The 25,617-nt window shown below is 45.9% G+C and overlaps 1 protein-coding gene across 7 annotated transcripts in view; it reads right to left on the reverse strand.

Moving 5' to 3' along the window:
- PLAGL1 (PLAG1 like zinc finger 1) overlaps positions 1–25,617 on the reverse strand; it is a 51,298-nt gene that overhangs the window by 7,939 nt on the left and 17,742 nt on the right. For 2 of the 7 annotated variants that reach the window (XM_066248573.1, XM_066248568.1), the window contains exons 4-7: positions 18,623–18,697; positions 14,652–14,683; positions 13,298–13,422; positions 10,263–10,340 (exon numbers count right to left, since the gene is read on the reverse strand). The gene's annotated coding sequence lies outside the window, so the exon portion shown is untranslated. Of the gene's footprint in view, positions 1–10,262; positions 10,379–13,297; positions 13,423–14,651; positions 14,684–18,622; positions 18,698–25,617 lie in introns of those variants that run through there. The other 5 variants (XM_066248567.1, XM_066248571.1, XM_066248569.1 and 2 more) reach the window with 4 other exon arrangements.

The raw sequence follows: 25,617 nt of genomic DNA on the forward strand, positions 1-25,617 counted from the left end.
TCGGGGTTCCCCATTAACTGGCTCGGGGGGTTCCGGGGCCTGCTCAGAGTTCAGGGGAGCTGGCACCGGGCACACACCCCTCACCATTCTGCCCACCTGCTCAGAACCTCCAGGAGTGACGTATACTCTGACCCGAAGCTTCGGCACTGACCCAAAGCCAAGGCCACACGCGTTCTCAGCCAGCACCCTGGCACCACACTTTCTCTCTGAGGGCAGTTCACACATCCTTTGTTCCTCTGCAACGGAGGGGGGTGACTTGAACAGAACCCCTGTCCAGGTTCTGCCCAAATCCCTCTCTCCCTGACTCCCTGCTTCCTCACACTAACCCAGTTCATGCCCGAGGACCGGCTGTGAGGCGTCCCCAACAGCCCTGGCCGCAAAGTAATTCCTTCCAGGAATTCTACCCTGTGGCCGAGTTTCGGCTGCCAGGCCTCCTGATGCGTCCTCCTCCTCCTCCCGCCTAAGTCTGGCTAACACTGGCCCAGCTATAAAAGGCGCAGGACTGAATATCACCCTTCAGTATACTCATTCACTGAAATTGCTCTGCATTCTTCCCAGGCCTGCCAAAAAAGAATAAAATACACAATATGAAGTGTGAATGGCTTTCTACAGACACAGCTCACCGCCTATTAGCCTGGGTATCTCCTTGGAGCAAGGGAGAGCGCTATGGGGATCCAGTTGCTTGTTCTGAGTACAGTGTTAAGGCTCCCCAGTTGAAATAAATGCCTGCTTACCCACTTGTTAGCTCTGTCCTGAGTTTCTGTTTCCTCATCTGTGATATCCCCCAATGAGTGGGCGGCTGGGGGCAAGCAACTAAAGCTAGGGGTCTGCAAGCACGCTGTCATCCAAAAGCACACTGTGCAAATAGATGGGACTTAGGAAACAGGCACTGGAAGTAGAAACCATCAGCTGGCACATGGCTCTAACTGCTCAGCTATGGACAGGACAGAAAAAAGACACATTCTCTCCCAACATATAAGTCACTATCTATTACTCGTCCGAGGGGGAGTGGGTAGTCTGGAGGATGAACAGGCTTCCACACACAGAAAGGACTTACTGGTCCAAGGAAGAATTAGCCTGCGTTCTTTTGTTTCTCAAAACATACGACTTTGACTGCTTACCAACACATCGAGAATACAAAGAAAAAATAAGATGTATTAAATTTTAAAAAGAAAAGGTGCCTGCCCTTTAGCATTAATCAAGTTTCCCCAGATCCAATCTCCGGCCACTTCCCCGGACTCAGAAGTCCAACAGTTGTGGACATCGTCACCTACTGTCCTCTGGGGACTTCAAAGACGGGAGGTATACAGCTCGGGAGTTACAGACACGGCCACGTTTTATTTAAACCTGAGGCACATTTTCTCCAACTCTTTCACCCCCACTGAACTTTCTCTCAAAGAACAACAAAAGGTTAAGTCATTTTTATACTTAGTTATTTCATGAATATCTTTTCCCAAGACTTTATCTTTGAGTTTTAGATCTGTGTGTGAACTATACCTAGTCCAGTACTAAGTACAAAGTTGGTCCTCAGATGTTGAACTAAACTAATTATATGATAGTAAACGTTCTTCCATTCCTTCAGGAAGTCTTTTTTTAAGTGACGAATTCAAATTCATGAATACTTCTTTCATTCCCCGTAACTTTGTATTTCCTTAATATGGAGCTTCGAATATAAATATTTGCACACTTTTCATGATATCCCAAACTTCTATAAAAATAACCTTTCCCAACAGACTATAAATTCACTGTGGCCAAGGATCAAAGCTCAGCTATTTTTAAAAAACAAACTGTGAGGATAATGCAATACCTCCCATCACCATGTACTTGACCAGTGCTGGCTGGCTGTTGATGACTCCAATCTTTGGTGGAAACCTGATGAGCTTTGTGGCCACATCCTTAAAACAGACCTGTGATTAACTGTCTATTATCTGGCAAACCACCAACAGTCCTGCCAGAGAGCTGACAGAGGGACGGTCCTGATGATAATCAGTCTCCTCTGCGCCGTGACACACAGATTGCATTTGAGTCCTAAATACGGTAATATTTCAACACCTGTCACCCTAGAAAGATAGTAAGTCTTCCCCCAAAACATCTCAGGACCTAATTTTCAATCCCCTTGATTCTAAAAATACTGAGTGAGTGATACAGTTCTGCCAGTACGCCAAAGAAGGCTTGTGCCATCTGCTTCATTCTGTTCGTGCTGATTATTTTAGGGATGAGAGAGGATCAGATTGGAATAAGAACATATATATATATGGCAACAGCCAGGAGGGGCTGTGCCCCCGGGCGGCTGGTCTGTGAGGAGAGTGGGTGAGGCCCGAGCACAGCTGGAGTCACCGGGCGTCCCCAGTGCTGAGTAACACAATCGGCTAATGGGGGACAAATGTTTTACAACAGTCTCAAAATAAACTGTGACTTCTGGCTTCTATTTCCATTGTCCCCAGCGACACAATGCCAGGCCCATTTCTGGGAGGAAACTGAATGGCCATTCTTAGTCTTCCCACTTGAACACTCGAAGTGGGAAGTGTTCTTTTTTTGACCCCATTCATCGCCATTCCTTGGAGATAAGAAAGCTCTACTCCAAACATGTCTCTCTTTCCAGCTCCCCAAACCTGGGATTGTTTTCTACACAAACGTGTTAAGGCCAATTTCAAAAGGGCCTCTCATGAGCTTCTGTCTTTTCTTATGCTCACAAAGTAAGAAACGCTGATATGAAAAGAGAGACTGTCCCCCTTGGCGCTGTCAGTTCAGTGTGGCTCTGTATGTACGAAGTCATTCACCTCCACTACCACCGGAGCCGACACATCACCTGGAAGGAGGCTCTTGTCCGGGATGAACCCGTAAGCTGGGGGCACAAGGCCTACCGCCCATGTCTGCAGACCTCTCTCCCCCGGGGGGCCCAAAGGCCCCCGCAGTCAGTGCCCTTGCTAACTGACCATCTCTGTGTTCTCCGCGCTCTGCCACCCTGGGATGTCCTGCCCCTCCTTGTCTACCTGGGAAACCCCCTTCTCCCAGTCACTCCCAGGCACAGGAGTGAGCTCCACCCCCACCCGCCCCGGTGGGAGCGAAATGGGAAGACCACTGAGGAAGTGACCCCAGCCCAGGCGAGGCCCTGGTGGCTGCGGGGGGGGGGGGGGGGGACGACGGAGGGAGGTCAGGAAACCAGGGCTAACTCCGAGAGAGCGGTGAGTCTGGGAGGCCCTGCCGCCACAAAAGGCTCTTCTGTGCTCCCTGCAGGGCTGTTTACTCGGCGCCCGGGGGACCCCACCCCCAGATGGCTGAAACAACTTCCCTCCTTTGTGCTTGCTGGTGGGAAAGCCTGGCTGCCTCTGCCCTCCGTGCTGCTCTGGGGGACGCTGCCCCGCACCTCGTGACCTGGGTCCCCCCCACGGCCTGCTCAGCAGTCAGACCTGCTCTTTGCACTGCGACCCTGAGAGACTTCATTCTGGTCACTAACCTAGAGACTAGGCTCTTATTTTCTTAGAAACAAGGCCTAACATAAACAAGAAAGCCAAACTGAATGCTTTATCTCAGATTCAGAGAGAAAATTAATAAGGAAGCTGTCGTGCTGATTACACCACAGCTTTGGACCATCAACTGTAGGCACTAAACTTAGAAACACTGAAAAAGCACAGAGTGCTTTCTATTTACAAACAGTGTGAGTAATATCGACGAGTTAATGATGGCAAATTAAATAAAAGTATGTGGCTCCAGCCTCTCCTGAAACTCTGAAAACAATGTTAACCAGATTTCTCAAAAGCAGCCTACAGTAACAGGAAAGGAGGCGCTGCACGCAGTTCTGGAGGCTGGGGTGGGGTGGGGTGGGGTGGGAAAAGGAGCAGTCCCTCGAGGAAGCGGCCCGAAGAAGAAAGCTGAACACAAGCAGGCAACGAGAACCTCTGAAGTGAACTTCTACCCGCAGAGCCCACTGAAAGTCTCAGAAACTTGGGCACCTTTAGAAGTGGGGCTGGAACTGGGCATGGAAGCCTTCAGCCCTCTGACCCCCTCCCTGTGGGGGGCCAGGCGATGGGACCCCCCCAGGCTGAAACGGGACAGGCGGAGCGGAGGTGGGCACCCCTCCCCTACTTGGCCATCAGAACCCCGGCCACCAGGACTCGGCGCCCCACGGCAGAGAGCGGAGGCGTCTTCCCCGAGGAAGCTGGCCAGCCCAAGAGGAAAGAGCTGACACCCAGAGCACATTGCAGTCCCCGGGGTCTACCTGCCGCGCCCTGCGACAAAGCCCTGGCGGTGAGCCCTATCTAAGCAGAAAGAACCCGAATCAGCTTTGGAAAGGCCCCGCTGTCACACATCAGTGGGCAGCAGAGGATCGCCAGGAGAAAAATGGACACAGAATACAAAAAAAGCAACGAGGATAAAGAAGGAAAAAAAAAAAAAAGACTCCATTGAGAAGAAAACTTCAAAAACAGATCATTAATATCCTAGAGAGAGACGGATCTCTTGGTCCGTCATTAAAACCACGGCCCTTGTGCTCTCTCCTCCGCGGGCCTTCGCTCCCCATTGTCCTCGGCTGGCCGCGCTCCAGTCCTCATTAGCCGGTTCAGTCCCGGCCCGCCCCTCCGGCCCCCCACGCCCTGTGCTCCCGTCCCCTGCTTTTTCTCTTTTGTCAAGCACTTACTACATCTGACATTTCTCTGTTTTATTTCTGAACGCCCCCTGCCACCACCCAAATAGACACACTGCAATAAAATTCGATTTTTAAACCAATCGGATGGGCAAAAATAGAAAGCCAGGCCAAAACGAACTAACTAAGGGAAAGGGGCCACACATCAGACCGGAATCGTGGGCAGGACACGTGTCTTCAAAGAGGCTCTTCCTTAGGAACGTGGAGATACGATTCAGCGGAACTGCTCCGCAGAGACGCATGCACCAAGAGTGAAAAGGACTAGGAAAATCAGGAGGGTAGGGCACACGGTTGTGTAAGGAGTGATCATCTCTTGGGTGAGACCTTAAGGGCGGTTTCATGAAAAGCCAAAGTTAAAGCTGAGCCTGCAAGTTCACCCAGTGTTCCGGGGAGAAGTGCTCTATCTCAGCTCGACACAGGGACTTGACAGGAAGGAGCTCAGGGTGACTGGAGAAGGATGAAAACACGGGGACACTGTGGACAGCTTTGCCGGAGAGAGATGCAAAGCCCAGTCACGAAGTGTCAGCGATGGGTGCTTCCATCCCACAAGGAGAAGGTGGGCTTTTGTGTTGTAATATTTTAGTAAGTGACCGATCAAGCAATTCAGGGAATGCCAGCCGCTAACTCGGACTTTCTGCGGCAGGTGGGGAGAAGATACAGAAGCAGGGAGAGAAAGCCCACGAAACACTGTCTCCGTGGGAGTGAGAAGCAAGGCTGAAGGCATAAGCACAGAAAGCTAAGCCTCCAAGAACCACAAAGGACTGAGGAGCCAGTCACAAGGGACCAGGACGACCCAAGATTGATGACCAGGTTTCTGGGCAATGGGAACCTACTGTGAGCAACAGCCTTGTGAGGTTATACTTCTTAACAGTACCCACGGCAGGGACATCTAAGACATGCTGGAGAGTGTGGGGACCCGGAGTGCGGGCTTCTGCCATATCTCAGAAGAGATAGCAGTGGCCTGGAAGGAAGGGAGGGCAGGGTGAAACGACACTCTGTAAACAAAGCAGTCGGATGAGAACTCTGGTCGGGTGAGAGAAGAGGAGATAGGGTGGCGGGCAGGGGAAGGAAGAGTGAGCGCCAGAAGACGGATCTGGCAAAGCACTGGAATGAAGAGTTCCGCTGCAGAGACGCCGAGTTGGACGGTGCCGGGTGGGCAGGCAGGCCGGCAGAGACCTCCAGCGAGAAGGAGGAGGTGTGCGGCTCTTCTAGCCAAACGCAGCAAATGTGCTCTTAAGACGCTCTGGCTTCAGGGAAGTAGGTGCCATTGTGAATCCTGTTTCTGTGACTTGCTACATCACTGAGCTCTACATGGGTGGCCCCAGATCTTGTCAGTAAGCTCACATGATCAGCCCAGATTGGTTTGGTAAAGTGGGTTGTCCTGGGGGGGGGGGAATTTGTTTTCTTTACGGCAGGCTGCAGCTAGACTGATCCTCCCTTAGGACATCTATTCTGCATTGTGGATCAGGGTGCAAGCAGACTTGTGGGAACATGCAATTCTCAGAGGCTTCAAGGACAGAAGAAGCCTTCTACCTCTAAATTTCCCCAGCTCCTCTTGGGCAAGACAGTGTAGTGCAAGTCAACGATGATAAAAATAAGCAACACGAGAATTAAGTTTGCACTAAAAACAAACAAACAAACAAAAACTTGATAAGATGATCCAAAATAATTTCTAACTGGTTGTAGTAAAAACGAGACCCTAAGAGCTCAAACTCCCTGATGGGTTGCCCATTCTACTAAAAGAAGGCAGGCTTTTTACAGGTGGGAGCCTTTTCTTTGTTACAATACGTTTAGCCAACTGAAGATAACACCTAAGCTATTCAGCAGTCAAGGCTAGCCACTCCAGTCTGCACCAGAGGAGGGAGGAGGGAGGAGGGCGGGCAGAGAAGCGGACGGAGTAGGGAGAGAATGCCTATGGGATGGTCCCAGCTGGCATGGGATGAAGTCCTAAGAAGCAACTGAAAAGGCAGAAGCCCCGGAACACGAGCCTCAAAGAGTCACAGAGGACTAAGAGAAGCCACAGGACCAAGGGGCTGAGCCCGGATCCACCACTGCGAGGATGATGAAAGCGGTCTGCTCACACCCCAGGGCCGTCCCTCGCCCACACAGAGGGGACGCCAGGGGTCTGCACAGCTGGAGAGAGTGCAAACAGGGCCCAAGCAGAGCCCTGGATGGGCCGTTCCACATTAACACTCATCCGGCAGAAAGGAGGCAGGGGAGCAGCTAAGAGATTCTCTACATCTTCCTCAGGCCTCCTCTCCTCACCACACACACTGTATTTTTAAAACATAAACATTTAGGAAGGAATACCAAATGTCTACAAATGAGCAAAACAGGCATGTTGCACCCTGAGAGGCATGTGGGAAGTCAGGTCTGGTTCTCCTGCTGAAACGGACCGGACCTTGCTGTAAGAAGGCTATTAATGAACTCTAGGTAGCACGGTAGGGGCGAGGAGCAGAGAGCCGTCCTGAAATCCAGACAAGAACCTCTGGTATTAGGAGAAGATTTTCTAGTCATTAAAGTCAGCGATGGGGACTATTCCTTTGTGACAGCTGAAAATAGATCCCCCTCCTCCCTCCCAACAAATCCTCCGCGACTGGCCTTTAGGCCCTTTTAGGGTAGGCTTCTATAGCTGACAGCCCTGATCTCTTTTCCTGGGACTCAGGCTAGGGCACGGACGAACCAAAACTACCTAATTAGCAGCCGGGCCTATTGTCCTAATACGGTCACCATTCTGGGGAAAAGAAAAGCGTGGGTCCTTCCCAGGAAGTGTGTGAGGGTAAAGGCTCAACTGAGAAAAGAAACAAGAAAAGCAGACTGGTCACATGGGTGACGGGAGCCAGATTCATGAGTCAAACGTCTGTTGAAGGATACTTAAAAACGGTGAGATCTGCAAAGGACGCTCAGGACCTGGGTGAACTGTTTGATCCTGAAACAATGATCTCCCAATAAACAGAAAAAAGGCTTGAAAGGCCAGCTAACAATACAGTCAACAAAGTATCTCCTGGGGGTGGAAGTAGAGATAACCTTTTGTTGTTTTTTCCATTTTGAGTATCTTCACTTTGTAAACTTTGATAATGAGTGCTAAGGCTGAGTCTAAGAGTGCTCCAGATGGACGAAAGGGAGGGGCCCGTTTTGGACAGACAGCACACACACACAAAAAAAGCAGACTCAAGCAGCACAGGGCAGCAGGGACTGCAGGGTTCTGTCTGGCCGGAGTACAGGGCAGCCTGAAGTGGGGACGGTGCCCCGAACACAAGGGTCTCATACTGAAGGAGAGGAATCGGGGGTCATCCTACAGGGACCAGGGTGCCGGGAAAGCGAGGGCCGTTCATCCATTGATTACACAAGAAAACAGGTCCCAGTCATCACTCACCCCGCCCCCATGGAGAGCCTCACTGCCCGAGGGCACAGCCCAGTGAGAAGCACTGTTCTGAAACACTAAATGGTCTTTCTGATGCAAGATGAGCCCGAGAGCAAATCTGATTACCCAAATGGACACAAGTGTAATTGGCAGTTTTAAATGACAATTTAGCGCTACTGTTTTTCCAGCTTTTTTTCAGTGGATGAGCATACAGAACTCACTTGCCATCAACTGTGTACACAGTTGGGAAAGAAAAACAGAATCGCTGCCCAGGCCTAACACGCTCCCCTTCCTGCGGCAGCCGGGCTCGGGGGGCCACTCGCTTGAGTGATCAGACATATGACCACTCCGCTCCCGCGAGAACTTTCTCTTCGCCTTCCCAGGTCGAGTCTGATAAGTTCCAATGACGCAGGGCAAACGGTTCATCCAGAAATACTTAATTTGCAAATATAAAAAGATTTCTATTTAGGGTATAAATATAAGTATTTGCCCTTTAGGGTGACCCTGGTTGTTTTCATTTTCCCTTTTGAAGATGATAAACATTTTACCAAGTGTCCACCTCAAAAGGAAATGACACTCGAGACAGCTTTTCTCCCGAGCGCTTGCGCTCGCTTCTCCGGCAGGGCAGAAGGAATGTCAAGGAAATGAGGGAGAAAGCGAAAAAGAGTGGAATGCCAGCGGGCAGGGTCTCCTCTCCCTTTCACCTTAAGCCTTTTCTCTCCCCCATTCACAGCTTTGGGTCCTTTGTTTGTTTAACAAACCATTACAATTATACCCAGTTCAATGGCGAGGAATGCGCACTCTCTAAGTAGCTGTCCCTGCGATCCACATGTGTGGTCCAGCCCACAGCCCATCCGGGCGGGCGGGCTGGCGGGCGGCCGGGCACCTTGCTCACAATAAGCCCAATTTCCCGCGCCCGCATGCTTGCTGCTCCTTCCCAGTAGCCTATAGTGATATCTCCAGTTGGGCTTCCTTTCCAGCTTACCTAGCTACTGTGCTGTCTGTCCATCCTGCCTGGGCTTGTCCCACTGCGCCCCTGTGTCTACTGCCAGGCGAGCCAGCCGGCCCTGACCCTTCTTCAGCCCACAGCCTCACCAGCAACTACTGGGCAGATGCACTGCAGGACCTGCCTGGTCATCATGCCCAGTCTTCTAATGGCAATCACATGGTAGACGGAAGACACAATAGCAAGATTCTCTGCCCCCCCCATCCCCCACCTAATCAGAACCGCTAGTAGATACACTGGCAGGTTGGGATGAATTTCAATTTCTTAGACAATAAATAAAAATATTATTTAGTAAGAACATGATATCATGATATTTCAGAGGGACCCAAAATAATATTTAGTGAAACAACAGCATATGTCAGCTGACCTCGTAGAGCCCTCTCCTGCTAGTTTGTCTACCCAAGGACCATCTGCCAGCCCTGTGAGAGAGGCGGGAAGGCATTTTCATTCCTATCCAACAGATGAGGAAACTGAGGTTCCGAGACGAAAGTTCTCTACCCAAAAAGCACTGACGAATACGATACTGCATGTAAGAAACTGGACTAAGCAGAACGTCTAGTGCACAGTGAGTGCCCCAAGAGTGTTAGCTTCCACTGACACCAGTATCGATGACCACAGTGGTGACCAGGGGCCAAATGCAGGTGCTCCGAGCGGAGCCCAGGGCTCTCTCTACTTACACCTTGCCACTGCCTAGCTGAGTAGTCCACACCAGCACTAGCTTTCACTATAGTGTTTGCAAATAAGTCCTCAGAATGTGTAGCCTGGCTTCCCCAGTGCTGCTGGTGTGTGACCAGCATCTTCCTCAGGCTTATCGGTCAACATCGTCCACAAAGGGGAGGCCAATCTCTACACATCCTGTAAGTGTACACAAGTCAGGAGTGTTGTCAGGGCAGCCTGCGAGCTTCGGAACCGACAGGGTTGTCTGCAGAAATCCCACAGATCTGCAGACACCACGGGGGCTGTGGAGAGGGGACAGTAGAGGCCAGGACAAGTGGCTCACTGTACCCTCTACATCCCTGAAATGCAGTGTCCTAATGCTTTTTTTTTTTTAGAAAAAGAAATGGTTACAATTTTGTTCTACGGTATTTTTGCAGCTTGAGGGCAAAATGTACCTTTTTGAAGTACCTTGAACCTTCCTTGGTTCAAGGTAGGTTGAACCTACCTTGACTAATTTTATTATGTGTCCGAACAGTTACTAATCAACGTGCCCAGATAGAAATGATTTTGAAAAGTGACCAGCACTTGCGTACCTACTGGGTAGGTGACAGCACACGTCGGCTTTCAGGCAGGGCTGCGGTCCTCTCAGGGGCTTGAGTGAGGAGTCAAACCTGCAAGAAGAGATCTCGCACGTCTACAGTGAATGAAGCTGGAAACACCCCCCCCCATCAATCACACTGCAACGCCAGCTTCCCCCCCCCCCCATCAATCACACTGCAACGCCAGCTCCCCTATGAGCCCACACACTCAGCCGACAATGTGGAGGGAATGTGGAGGGGAGGTTTGCTTTTCCACGCATTTTAATAAGAGATAGATCCATTTTAAACTTTAAAATCCTGCTGTCTAATACCTCAATAGACCTACAACCCTTAATTTTAAAATATCTCAGAAATACCATACAACCAAAGTCTTAAACCATGTGGATCACCTGATATACTTAAAAGGTGTTACAAAGTTCACCATGTTGTAACTCAGAAGATTTTCAATATTTCATATAATCTTGCCCAACAAGACCTTTAAGAATTTTTATTATATCCTTTGTCCTACTGGCAACTGAATTAGAAAAACCCTGACAACTTCCCCTGCTTTCTGCAAGTAGAGAGAAAAACAAAACAAAAACACAAAACAAACAAACAAAAAAACCCCATGTAACTGCTTACATAGAATATTCAAAATAGCACTCAGAGGAAAAGGCATTTTTTTTTAAACCAACAGTATTAGAATACTGTAAAACAGGTATGCAAAGCTATGCAATAACAACACCTGAAACAAATTATGAACTGAAAAAAGTCAGTAATAACTAGTAGGTGTTCGTTTTCAATGAAAGCTTTGTATAAATGTATAGATTTCTCAAATGTGCAGGGTGGAAAAGCTGAAGGCTCCAAACCCCGCGGACAGCGCAGCGGTCACCAAACCTGGCCATGCAGCAGAATGCCAGGGACCTCTTGGCACAGGCTGGCACAGCATTCCCGGGCCCTGGGGTTTATGTTCTCACCAAGTCAGCAGGGCCCAGTCAGCAGCTGGCTTTGCACTATGGTCCCTGGTGAGCATTCGGAAACCCGTAGCTCTGTTCACCAACTAATTATCAAGCTTGGCTTCTTCTAGCTAAGACTATTCCAACCAGTTGATCCTCTTAGGTGAAAATCTTTTCAGGGATTTCCCTGCCCAGGACAAAGGTAAATATATTACAAAACAAAGCCAATTATAGCTCACGTAAGTGATGTTTTTCTCAGTTGGTTGCCTCTTTTCTTAATTTGATCAAAAAAAGGCTATGTCTGTTTATTTTTGCATTTTAAGTTTAAAAATGCAAAAACGGAGGCCATTTTAGACAACTGAATCTTTAAAGTGACCTGCCACCGTTCAGGAAAAAGCTGAAGGTGAGTAGGTTCTTTGTCTTGCTCCTCTGGAGAATTTGTTTTAAATGTATTCCTCACTTTGCATGTATAAACACTTCACAAATCATCTCCATGGTCCAGCTCTCCTCTCCAAATACTCAACATGTATCATGCTCTCCAAAGGCCTGGATTAATTTTTTTTTTTTTTAATAGGGCTTTAGAAAACATTAAAGCAAGAGGGTGAAATCTTCTGGATAAGCTTCCCTCTGCCCTGGCCCATCTCGGCAGCAGACAATGCCAGGGCAGGAATTCCGGGGGCCAAGAGCCTCCCTTGTGCCCCACCAGAAAGGGTGCGCATGACATGAAGGACGCAAACCAGGCCGTGGAGTAGCTTAGCCTCATTGTCAAAATATTCAAATTATCACCCAGAGAAAGCGACTCCTTTCTGAACTCAACAATACTCCTTGGCCTCTGAGGGCTCACACAGGAGCTTATTCTTAAGCTGTTCAATGGAAGCAGCACCAGTGAAAGAGGAGAACCCTGGCCCTTCCCACCTGCCGACTCCGCGCAGGTGCAGGCTGAAATGGTTCAGTGCGGCCCAGAACCCGAAGGCACGCAGGACCCCGGGGGGGACACCTGGGCGTGCGGGACATCCTAGTGGGAAAAATAACGCATCCGAGTTTGACAGGATGCTACTGGCAAACTGCTTCTCAGGTCTGAATTCGGATTTCAAAATCAATGATAAAGGTTTCAGTATGTCAATTATATATATATATTTTAAATTGGTGTGGTAAAAAATGATCCTATGACATTCAACATGCCGGACTACAGATGTTTCTGAGCTCCAGAGTAGCAAGAAAAATCACCATTTTCTAGGAACGGAGGTGGGCATATGGTAGATAGATGAATTCCAGTTAATTGTTTTAAATTAATGGAAAAATATTTGGGGTAACTGATGTGTTTCTTCACTGCTGACAAAAACAAAAGTTCCATGAATCTCGGGCGTGTAATTTCCAGAATGCATGGTTTCGGTTGTCACAATGTGTTTTTCTGGGCATCTGCTTCTGAGAGCAGCATTTAAGAACATGTCCGTCTTTTTTTCTTTCCTGTTAATGAACTGGTTTAGCCGCCTGCTGAGCATTCACTGAAACCCAGATTGAACAAAGGGATTTCCCTCTAGTTTCAATTCATTCACTTCTAGCTACTCCTCATTTTGCTTAACTAAATTCCTCAGCCTGACTTTTTTCTTTCTAACGATTGCAGCGAGAAAGAACAGGGCAAGCCTCAAACACTGTGCATTCCGCCCCGGTGTTCAGTGCAAGACTCTTCCAGACTGAAAGTGTGCTTTTGAAAAGCCTTTCAACTAAGTTTTTAAGTGTATTTCCTAAAGTCCCTAATTCCACATGGCTAGGAGCCCACTGCTATGGCAGATTACAGACAACTCAATCTTATTTCAGTGAGCTCGACCACAGTGAACAGTAAGATTATACCTTTGAAGGGAAGACCCTAAGTGGGATGATAGTCACAGTCATACGACACAGAGGATCACGCTGCAAAGGGTCACTAGAAATAGGAATAGATTTGTGAGCCTGATGCTAGGCCCTCTACATTTTCACGTAATCCTCGTGGGGTCTTGTTCATAAACCAATGTTTCAACTACTCCTTGAGGTCACAGGCCTCCCGAATATCTTCAATGATAAACTTTCAAATTCCAGACAAATCCATCTACCTACCTCTCACCTCGATCTCTTGCAGTGCCCCCCCGAAGGCCACCTGTCCTAATGCAGGGGCTCCACACAGCGAACTCCACACTCGCTGCTCCTCTTCCAGAATTACAGGTGTTAGCCACTGGCACCAACTACGTAATAATAGCTAACATTGATTGGATGCTCATAAGGTGATGACCACTGTCTTAATCACTTTACTCAATGCCCTCAACAACCATCTGAGTAGGAGGTACTAAGCCCCTTTTAGTTTTGGGGGAAACTGAGGCTTAGAACTTCGGCTGACCTGCCGATGCTCACACTACCAGCCAGCAGCTGAGCTGGAATTTGCATCTGGATTGTGTGACTTGAGAGTCCACATTATTAACAGGTCAGTCTCGGCACCCTGTCTCTTCCCAGCCTTTGCAAAGTCAGAAAGTCTAGAGTCGGACTAGATCCTTTCTCTCTGACGAAGCTAAGCTACAGGATCTGCGAGGCCGGAGTCTCTCAAATCTGTTTCTTTCTCTCAACGTCCATAGTTATCACTGTCTGAGTGATGCCTGGTCCTCACGTCGGCCTCCAACTCAGCATGGCGGGACAACTTTGGAACCTTACTCTGTCCTCCCAACAGCTTTCCTTTGAAGCTCATTTAAAACAGGTGGCAGAAGCAGTCTGTCTTAACATCTAAACCCACTGAGATTCTGCCCAACCTCTAGGATGGGAGAAGGAGAGAGTGGGTTGGGTGCGGTGAGAAAAGCACACTTTCCTCTCCGTCCCTCCTGCCCTCAGAAAGGAAAAGGAGACCCAGTCAACTGCCCGCAGGGGGCCCTGCAGTCCTCAAGGGGATGAGTGTGGGGTGCCCTCGGGTGGCCAGATTTGAGCAAGAGATTTCCAGATTCCTCCCTGGTGGCCCTGAGGCTTTAAGAGACCACTACTGTGATATGCCGAATGCCAGAGTCAAGTCCCGCCCTATAGGTACGTGGAAATCTCCAGGTTCTAGGACATAACCCCGAGGGAAGGGAGGTCACCAAAAAATTACTGTGATGAAATTTCCCTCAAGGTCGGCCAAACGGGCTGGAGTGAGCGTGAAGGCAGTTCTGGGGGACAGAATAGAAGACGCCTCCTGCATTCTTGACGTTGCGCAGCGAGAGGCAGACTTGCGGGCGCCGGGGACATGTGCTAAGGCCCTAGGCTAGTGCACGACTGTGCCACAGACTGGCCGCGGGATGGGCCGGCCGGCTGGAGCCCGCCAGCCAGACTCCTCTCAGAGGGGCCCCGCCCGTGGCCCCTGGCGCAGGGACCCGCGAGGGTGCCCTCGGACGCGACGCGGGGCCAGGGCAGCTAGAGAAGGAAGGAAACAAGCAGATGGTAAGCGTTTACTCACAAGATTAACTCCTCTGACTCCTATGCAAATACCTAGAATGGGAGAGGCAGAGAAAAGTTATCTTTAAGGCCTTTATCTTAAACTCTGAATTGCCTAAGAACCAAAGGGGAAAAAAAAGGAAGTCAACAGGAAGAGGAAAGAGAGAGGCCAGTGCTGCTGGCCTTGTGGCACCAGACAGCCCCCTTCCCAAGCTCCGCCCAGGGCTGGGCAGGGCGTGTGGCTGCGGACCCCCAGGAGATGGAAATGACGGTGTGCATGGAGGAGGGGCAGGGGGTTCCCACCCTCGGAGACATTTGTCGATCCACAGATGTGCAGTAACGGTACATACTTGTAGCACCAAATGAAATGTCTGAGGGGGTCCAGACTTTGAGGTCAGTCATGCCCACAAAGCAAATCTCGCTTCAGCTCTGTGGCTGAACGCCCGAGAGCTTCGGACGAGGCTTCAAAAGGCCCTGCTGAGAACTGGAGAGGACTCAAACACGGCAGCCATTATTGAGAGATGAGCCCTTTTAGAATGGAGAGCGTGGTGGGCAGGAGCTTCAGATGTATGGGAGTCAGTAACCAAGGACCCCCGTCTTCCTGCTGCACGGGTACCCACCAAGCCTGCCTGGCATGTGGGCACATGTCTTGGGGAAAGATGGCCCTGGGAGAAGAGGACTTGCCTGGGCGCCCAGTGCCCTGTTGCCAAGGCAGTGTGCGCCCCCTCTGGCTTGGTTATTGGGAAACTCTAGTCTAGAGCTTGTATAAAATTGGAGCCAACAAGCAAACTCTCAAGCAGGGAAAATGGAAGCGAGGGTGTTGAGCAAGCAGGCGGAGGGCTGGAAAACCAGAGTGCGGGGCTTCCCTGGTCTCGCGAGGGTCTGGCCTCTGTTGACACTAGCTTCCCTTCTTACATCAGACAGCTGGGGCCCAGAGGGAAGAGGGAGGAGGCGGTTAATGAATACCCACATGGCCCACCCCAAACCCCCACCACCTAACATGTGCAGCCATGTGCAGAACACTACGTTCTAATCTGTGGTGCCCCAAAACCTGGTGGGGTGGGGGGTGGGGGGAAGGCATGCTGGAGAATGGAGGACCAGCCACTCTGCTAGCCAAGTGAGTCAAGAGCTTGAGTCAAGTTAGGCCAGTGTAACGGGACAGTTCTACACACTGAAGACTGGGATCCACACTGGCTCCTCAGTCTCTGTTTGGGGACTGGCTCTCTGCCACCCTAACCACAGCCTACTGTCAGAGTGATTCTTCTAACACGCCAACACATTCCTGGCACTGGGAGGTCTGCAACTTTCGATGGTCTCATTAGTTTCTGCCAATTGCAACCTGAATCATCAGGATCATTGAACAGTTTTAATCAGGAGAGCCATATGCTCAGGCTTATATTATAGAAAGAGACCTTAGACAGGAGACATAAATTATGCTCCTGGATTTATCCATCTTACACCTTAAAATCAGTGAAACGGTAATTTTCTTGGGAAAAATAATACAAAAAGTAAAACAAAACAAAATTTCAAAATGTGCACAAAAAGAATAAAAGCAATCCCTGAACACTGAAGTTCTTCTAATTTTTCTATAAAACTATGGAGAATTTTTAATCTTCCTTGAATCAGAACTAACAACACTCTTAGGCACTTTGAGTTGAATATACAGAGCAAATGAGAACTATTTTAGAGGAAAAATGTACAATGATGATCCTTCTAGTGTGGTTCTAAATCACATGTTGATTGCGTGTGTCTGTTTTATGAATCTCTTTCAATTCCTAAGCTCAAAAAGAAAAGCATTCTCTTGGAAAATGACACATAATGGATCAATTAAGTTATTCCCCAAATAAAGTATAGTTTGCTATAGTACAAACATGCACAACTCCTACTGTTATTTTAAACACACTGAGAAATGTGCTTTAGTCACTAATTTTGATATTTAACACTCCCTTATATGATGACCCCTAACTCTTTTCACCCCTACAACTATCTTTGTTTTAATTTGTTTTTTTCAGGGAATCAGAGAGTAAAGGAATTTTAATGATATTTCTTAGGAACGTTTCTTACCTACAGGTGGCTAAGATAATACATTTTACTTTCCTTTATTCTACTATGTGAGAAGCATATACTCTACTCAAGAGCAGGCTGTGTTCTACGGTTGGTTTAGAAACGTTAACCAAGTGACAGTGTTCTACTAGATACAGGTCTACCTCGGAGGTATGGGGGGTTGCGTTCCAGACTACAATGAAGCAAAGCACCACAATAAAGTGCATTGTAATCTTTTTGCTGGCCTTTGGTTCAATTTGTAAAAAACACCCGTGAAGCAGAACCGTGAAGTAAGGTGCAATGAAACAAGGTGTGTGCGTGCGATCTAGGGAGGATGGGCTGGTGTAGGAGTGAAATGGCTCTGGGTTTGAAATACTGGCTCTGCTGCTTGCCAGGTCCGTGAACCTCAGGCAAGTGCCCCCACCTCTCTTCACGCTGACATCTCTCTACCTTGCGGAGCTGTTAAAAGATTATACATTACATATGTACCGAGAGGCTCGATGACTGGTACAGAGTCTAAAGTATATGTACAAAGTAGAAGTGGTCTGTTAATAAGTATCAAGAACAATTTTACAAACTGGGTTAAGGGCACCATAACCTGCTTTAGAATACAACATAACAGAAACGGTGTAAAATCACTGATTCGCTTCAATAATGTTTCTTTAATTTGGATCATCATAATACAGTTCTGCCTCCTAACATGCATTTGTAAAAGATATTTTTAACTTTCTGCATGCTTCAAGTTTTATATGTCAACTATTAGAAAGATTTCTAAATTATTAAGCAGCGTAATGTTATTAGCTGTGCTTTGAACGGCAGTATCATGTTTAACTAAAGAGAGCAATTAAAACTGGGCCTGGCGTGAATTAGCCTTCCCGGTATTATAAAGTTACCCGAATGATACACAGAAGTGATTCTGTCATTTCTGGATAGTGCTAGAATTTTCCTTTGGAATGTGTTGGTGGGGAAGTGGACTAGTTTCAATTGGAACGAGTTGGAGAACAGGAATTTAGACACACACATCTAATATTCTGTTCACTTTGGCCTTCCCACTGGAGCAGCTGTGGAAAGCCTTTCTAGAAGTCAGCCCCAAGAGCAAAATAAATTTGGAAGCAGTTTATCTAGGGAGAGAGTTAGGGAACAAAAAAAAAAAAAAAAAAAAAAATTCAAGTGCAAGATGAAATATAAGAAAACTTACAAAGAATGCTGAAACTAAAAAAAAAAAAAATATGGCCTATTACAGTCAAGGACATTTTGTAAAAAAATGTTTGGCGAGAGGCCAGGAGTTACAGTTAAGCAACAGCGTTAGCACGAAAGCTGCAGACCAGGGGAGGGCTGCTTTACGGGGCTTAGAGAGAGAACAGAACGCACATGACGGAGGAAAAAACAACCAAACTGCTGAATCTGAAGTTTAAGGCAGGAATTGCTATTTTGAAATAGGTATTTAATACAAATCATAACCTCCAGATGTATGGAAAACGATAAGAGATAAAAACTGCAGATCCTGCCCAACCACGAGTTCCTTCAAATAAACACTGGATCTGGAGGTCCCTATTTCCCAACACGTATTTCACAACCGTAGGAAGTTTGGACAGAACATATGCAAACTGAAAATCACCTCGTATTACAATTTTAGCAGCATGATTTAGAGGCTCTGAATTGTAACGTGTGCAATGCTCTCAATGTGATTCTAAATGGAGGGCAGCAGCTGCAGTTGTTTTCTTGGCATTTTATTTGCTTTTGTAAGTGAAAACATCTTTTTAAAATGTAAGGGAGGGAGAGCACAAGGTTTCTAGTAAGCGAGTCGTGATAAATAAAAACCCCTCCTCCTGGGACAGAGGCAGAGGTCCTGGTGCCCCCTCTGATGCGGAGAACAAGACGCGGACTCACCACTGAGCACGGGCGAGCGGACTGGGCAGAAGTCAGACTGTCTAGCAGAGACCTACTTACCTCTCTAAGTTGGAGGCCCACAGGAGTTTCAGATGTGACTTAAAACAGAGGCCACATCAAAATATGAGAGCAATCCTAGAGGGGGAAAAAATATCAAAAGGTTAAAAAAAAAAAAAGCCCACCCAGCACTGAGAAAAACCACATTGGTCCTGTGTAAGTAGACATTTATATACGGAATATGAGCTAAGGAGTGCCAGGATCAAAAATTTCTCCCCGTCAACATGCCATCGTGGCATATGCCAACATTCCAGAGGCACACCTTTAAGTTCTTAAAGGATTTTTAGTTTTAGAGAGGGGATACAGTGGTGTGGTTAAGAGCAGAGCCTATGGAGCCAGGATGCCGAGGTTCAAATCCACATGCCACCTGGGGCCACTGAGAAGCCTCAGGCAGCCTGTCTGTCCCTCCTGGCCTCCGCTCCCTCGCCTATAAAACGGGACCGATCACGCCCACACACGGGAGCCTTCGGAGGGTTGAAAGAGTTCGTCAGAGCGAAGTGCTTAACACCGAGCGGTAAGCCAGGAGCACTCGCGTATTTTCAATTATTTTCCAAAGACCCCAGTTCAAATGGACATACCTCACAGGCTTGGGCAGAAATCAGATGACAGACCTCTGAAAAAGGTGTCAAGTGAAAACACTGCCCTTTGAGAAAAGGACGGAGTCCCTGAGCATGGCCGAGGGTGAAGTGAAATTTAGGGGAGAAGGGTTCTAAGGAGCAAGGCAAGGCCACTAAAAGGCAAAAACAAACAACAACAACAAACCCCAAGGCAGAAAACACCTTTGCTTCGTTCTAATGCTTTTCCCCCCACAGACAAGGCTACTACTAAACGGAGAAGAAGCCTACTTGGCAGAACTTGTTGACAACAAGCACATCCCGTAAAAGTAATTTTAATAATTTGGTATTTCAGAATAGTCTTTCTTACAATTCAACTTAATCAGTAAGGAGGATGTCTCCCTTCCAGGGACTAGATAAGGCTTTACTGGGGAGGGGGTCTTTATTTGGTCAGTCTGGATGGATGGGAAGCCATCGAAGAGGAAGTATCTGGCATTTTTCTCCTAGGAAGTTTGTTTGTGGGAGTAAGTACACAGACAAATACAGAGTCCTAGTATATGTTGATCCCCAAACCTATTTTGAGGGTTTGACTCTTAAATGATTATTTCTTGGGTATCACAGCAGTCTTCAGTTCCAAGGAAAAAAGTCTCCTTTGATGGAGGACCATGTAGTTGAAGTTATCTGGCTCTAGAAGCACAGTGAAGAATACATTTTTACACTGCAGTCCCTTCCTTGGCCAACGTGTCGTACTCTCTATCAACGCAGGTCAAGATCTGCCTCGCCTCTAGAAGCTGAAACATCAAGTGGAAAAGTGTGGCTTGATTTCCCACTCTCCCTTCCATCCTCCCCCCCTCCCCACTTTGGTATGACGTCACACAAAATTACTTCCAGAGACTGGGAAGACTGAGAGGCCAGGTTATAAAACCTAAGTGCTGTGCTTACTGTTTTCTTATCTCCGAGTTAATCCTTATGGGGGCAAGAGTCTGCCCATGACCAAGGCCGTGGGAATTTTCCCACTTCGGGAGAAATCGAACATCTCAGCACAATCACAGCCTGTTGAGTTGGGTGCATTTGTGTGAGCCACGAGAACGCCCATTCCTCCACAAGGCTGCTACTACCCCTCACAAACTGGTAAACCTGTGTCTTACATTTCACCCCGACCTTTCCGCAAAACAGAAAACCAAAGAGATTTCTTTAAAAATAAATTATGGTGGTAAATATAAAATAAAAATGATGTGGGGAAGAAAAGTTGTATGGCAAATTCCTGTATAATTTTAAGAAGTTATTTTCCTGAAGAATGTTGACATTTCCCACTTAAAGCTCTGGTTGGAAAAGAAAATAGGTTTTAACTTGGGAATAGCTCAGAAATTGGGCTCTCCGGTTTTCTCTCCCACTTCTCCCTGAGAAGTGAAGGCTTCTGCCTCCTTTGGTAGGAGATTCCTAACATACAGCAGTGGTAATTCTGGTTAAGGACCTTGTCAAAGGATGTGTTGTTTTGCATTATAGAACATTACATCCTAAAACTAAATCGTGTAAGATGGAAGTTTTATCCACCTCATCTTCAAAGTCTCAAAAACTCTAAATTAAAAGCTTTTTCATCTTTTTACTGAAAATGTTGAGATTTATTTTTAGGAAAGAATATTAGAGAAGAGACCTTGGCTTTGCAAAGGACAATGCCACACACTTTTTATGCCTCCAGTTCAGAGGATGATGGACTGCCCAGCAAACTTGCCAAATAATAATAATAATAAAAAAACCCAAACAAAACTGTTTAATAATTCTCCATAAAGGAAAGGTTTCAAAAGGCTATGGAGCCAATCAGGTCACAATAGATCAATCAGGTCTTCTTAAAATGCAGTATTTGCAGTTGGAGCCTGGATAAGTAATAACATTCAAAGTAACGTAAGGGGAGCTATCAATCCCCATTCATTCAGCGGCATTCACTGAGCCAAGAGCTTTGCGAGGCTTGGAGATATAAAAACGAATACGACACAGCTGCTTTACTTCCCGCTAAAAGAATACACCTAAACAAAGATCCACAGGGCAATGTGTTAAGTGCTATAATAGAGGTGCGCACAAAGGGCCGGAGGCCAAAGGAAGGAGCTATAAATTCTTCCTGGGAAATCAAGCAAGTGAGGGGAGATGTAAAAAAGTGGTGTTTCCTTGTGACAAACTCAAGACATTTTCCTTACTCTGTTTTCAAAAGTAAAGGCAGTAAGTTTAGGATTTATGAACTGTTCTAATTGCAAATGTTATATTGGTCCATTAATCAGTTTCATTTATGTTTGTGATACAGAATTTCAGTTAAAAATATCCCAGGACATAAGTTTTTAAAAATAAATGTATTATTGTAATATTCCCATGCAACACACATATGCCGGAACAGTATGAATAGCTAGCTAGCATTTGTGAGAGTTAGATTACCAAGTTCAAAGATGTCTGAAACGTAAGTGAAGGGAAGACACATTCTCGAGACTTAGTATTATATTAGTAAGGCCTATTTGAAATATCACTCTCTTCTCTCCAGGCAAAAATAAAAGAATCACCTGATTATATCTTGGTTAATATTTGTCTCTCTTTACTCTTCTGTGTTTAAAAAGAGAAGGAGGATGTTGGTTCAACTTCTGCTTCACATTATTTACCATGCATACCATATTCCTACTTATAACACAGTTGTGCAGAACCTCCATTGTTCATTACACACTAGCCCCAAACTTGAGTAATTCTAATGTAAGCATGAGAAACCACCGTCTCCTTTGGGGTGAATTTCCAAATTCCTCTGTGTTAAATTGAGGTCTAATTTTCCTTGTGCCTGGTTTTCACAGAAGGTCCATTCCACCCCATGCGCTCCTTTTCAGCTGTCAATAAACAGAGGCAGTGAATTCCCCCACGGCTTCACAAAGCTAGTTAGGCAGAGCCATTCATTCCTTCAGGAAAACAGGGCATTGATTTCAGCGAGTTCCCAGGGAGCAGCTGCAACAAAGAGATCAAAGGCCCACCTCTCTTTCCCTCCATTGCTTTCATTAGGCCGGGCCCAGACAAACAGCGACAGGTTTCCTTGAGACAGGGAGAAGGCCCAGAGACCACCTCATGGTTCAATTCAAATTCATCCGTTTCCTACATTCCAGTGACAGTCCAGAATGCTAACCATGACAAACCAGCACAATCGCCCGGCATAATATACTGCGCGCTAGTTCATCCAAGGTCATGGGGAGAAAGCAGGCACGGAGGGAAGTCCCCGCTTCTCGGGCCTGCTGGGCCTCCATGGCCCCCTGACATTCCATAAATAAACTTCACCCGCTCGCTCTCCCTTTCTTCTTCCACCCAGCAATCCCACAAGTTACGATCTCACTTAATCTGCGATTTCTTTCGTGTCACCGTACCCAAACCACAGGGACACTTTCCTCTCCATCTAATAGCTCCGCTCATGACCGGAGTGGCTGGAGGTGCAACCCTCTGATGAGTTCAGAGCTGTAAATCCGAGGGCTCTCCTCAGGGCTGATCTCCCTCGAAGCCAGGTAGACCCCAAGAAAGAGTTGGTCTGTGTAAATTCCGTTTGCAAAACAAAACCTGCCTTCTGATTTGAGATAGGTAATCACCCAAACTGGTACTCCAAGCTCCTAAATGACAGCCTGTGTGTGAATGAGCTGCGTGTGGGTCTGCAGGAGTAATCAGGGACTGCGAGAGAACATGGGGTGCCCTGACTGGTTACCTGCATTGAGCGGATATAATTTAAAAGGTTGCTAAGGTCTCCACTGAATTCTGAACTGCTTTTTGTGACCCTCACCTTCATCAAAACCTCTAACAAAATGTGTCCCTTTTATTGTGCTCCATCCCCATGCTGTCACCAATCCTTAGGGAACATGGCAATAGGTAAATTTCAAAATTCCTAAAAAGCAAATAAACAACTTTGGGAGGAAATGGATGAAGAACTCATTCCTTGCCACAAAACGCAACCCTCTCACCTGCGATCTTTTCCCTGACCTGGGGGCCGATCACAAGATTAGTCATATGACTGCTACAGATGCCATTTTGTACAGGGTAATAAACAGCCCCTAAAGAGAAGACCTTCACTGACTGTCTCAACTTGGGACAAAAATGAATTTAGAAAACGCAGAACTCTAAACTGCACAGAAAATGTAGTTCCCTATTACGTGCAGTAGGACAGTTCTATCAGGAACCTTCAAGCTGACTTTGGCACTGGTTCACTGTGGGCCTCTCTGTCTTCCAAAATGGAGACAGAAATATCAAGAATTTCTTTACAAGATATTGCGAAATAATCATCCCTCAAAAACGATACAGAGCTCGTGAAAGAAAGCTGGTCTTACGATGAGAAACTCCGTATATCACTCTATAATCCAGTTGTAATAAGGCACCTGGAATAGTGCTAGCATATAATACATACTCAATAAGGATGACTATTATCATTGATATTGAAAATCGGACCAATGTAAAACTTTTTAAATTGGGAAAAAAGCTTCCTTTTCAATAAAAAGACATAAAATTTCATTCTCAGCCTCTGGATTACGTGATTCCCCTAGTGCTAAATATTTAACACTTGAGTTTAGGATTTCATGGGGCCAAGTAATAAACCAAGCAAGATCAAAGTGTCATAAGGGATGCGCTACTATACAAAATAGAAACATTGAATTGTCTTTTAAAAAGCTAATTGAGGCAAATCCCTAGTTGCTATAAAGCAGCAATGTGGTTTTTCTGTACAATCAGCTTTTCTCCTTGCCATTTAACCATTTTAAGCAGAAATGTATTGGTGTTGGGCAGATATTCGACTGTTGCCACATGAAGAGAAAAATACATATTAGGAATATTTGTTGCATGCTGTAAAGTGTTCAGAGAACTAATATATATCTTACTTCATTTGACCTTCACCCTACTGACTAGGAGAAAATAAATTGACTTTCTAGCACAAGAAAAGACTGCCAGTGGTAAATGGAAAACCTTATTTTTCACATCTTGTCTCACTGTTCATAATACCCTATTGACAGATGGTGATCTGTAGATGCTGTACAGAAGAATACTGTGGGAAGAAAGAGATAGAGGCCAGCATGTCTAGAATATTCTTGATTGTCTGAGCTTGAGATTTTTTAATCTGAATTCTGAATATATCATTCAGTGATTTATTTCTCCTTTAATGATTCTGTTGATTTTTCAAACTTGGAAAATACATCCCCCTTTAAAAACTTTTTATACAAGGCTTTAATATTAAAAATGAAGAAGTTCAGCCATTTTTGTTAGACTAAACACCTCTTGAGGGTGCTTTTAATTCTACAGGTCTGTGATTTAAAAAATGCTCATTCTTATATTAATTATCTATTATTATATCATTTTAAATGTGTGTCTAGATCTATTGCCTCTTAACATCCCAAAATATATTTTTCCTTCACTACCATTTATCTCAGAAATTAATAATTAGGAAAAAATCGTAAGGGTATCTAGGGGAACATGTCTTGCTAAAGAAACCCAGCTTGCAGCTGGGGAAATCTGATAGTTATTTCTTTCCTGTGAAGAGCAAAGAGTTGCCCTTTTATAATTACCCTTAACTGTCTTATCCAATAACACAAAACAAGTATATTTTTAAATAAAAGAAATTCTGATATTTGAGACAATTTTAGAATGCCTTATACTGAACCATTATTTTTGAGAATTTTCCTCTTTTATAATATAGGCACACAGGGCTATAAATATTCTTCTAAATACTGCTATAGCTGCACCCTAGTTATCTGGAATTCGGTTTTCATTTCCTTCAGTTCAAAATACTTTCTGATTTCCCTTTTCAATTGTTTTTTGTCACATGGGTTATTTGGTAAAATTTACCAGTACAACCATTTAGGCCTGGTGTTTTGCTTTCTAGGAATTTTTGTTTATTTGTTTTGTTTCACCATTACCTTGATTTCTTTAATAGATATAGGGTTCTTCAGGTAATCTATTTTTCAAGTTGGTTTTGGTATTTTTTATGCATTTTTCTAGAAATCAGTCCACCTCTCCTAAGTAATCATATTTGTGGGCATAGGTTGTTAGTAGTATTTTCTTATTATCCCTGTAGTATCCATGAGTTTAGTAATTATGGCTCCTCTTTTATTCCTGATATTGGTAATTTATATCTTTTCTCTTTCTTGCTTTGCTTGGCTTGAGGTTTATTATTTTACTAATTTTTTCAAAGAACAAGTTTTTCCTTTTGTTGATTTTCTTTTTTGTTTTCCTGTTTTCTATGTTGCTGTCTTCTCAAAGTTTTATTATTTATTTTTTTCTGCTTGCTTTAGGTTTACTTTGCTTTTTTTCTCTAGTTTCATAAGGTGAAAACTTAGGTTACTGATTTTAGATATGTTTTTTAGTTATTGACTTTAGTGAGAGGAAGGGAGAGAGAGACAGGAACATTGATCTGTTCCTGTATGTGCTCTGACTGGGGATCAAAACAGCAATTTCTGT

Source organism: Saccopteryx bilineata, chromosome 12 (assembly GCF_036850765.1).
Source record: "Saccopteryx bilineata isolate mSacBil1 chromosome 12, mSacBil1_pri_phased_curated, whole genome shotgun sequence".
Taxonomy (NCBI): Eukaryota; Metazoa; Chordata; class Mammalia; order Chiroptera; family Emballonuridae; genus Saccopteryx; species Saccopteryx bilineata.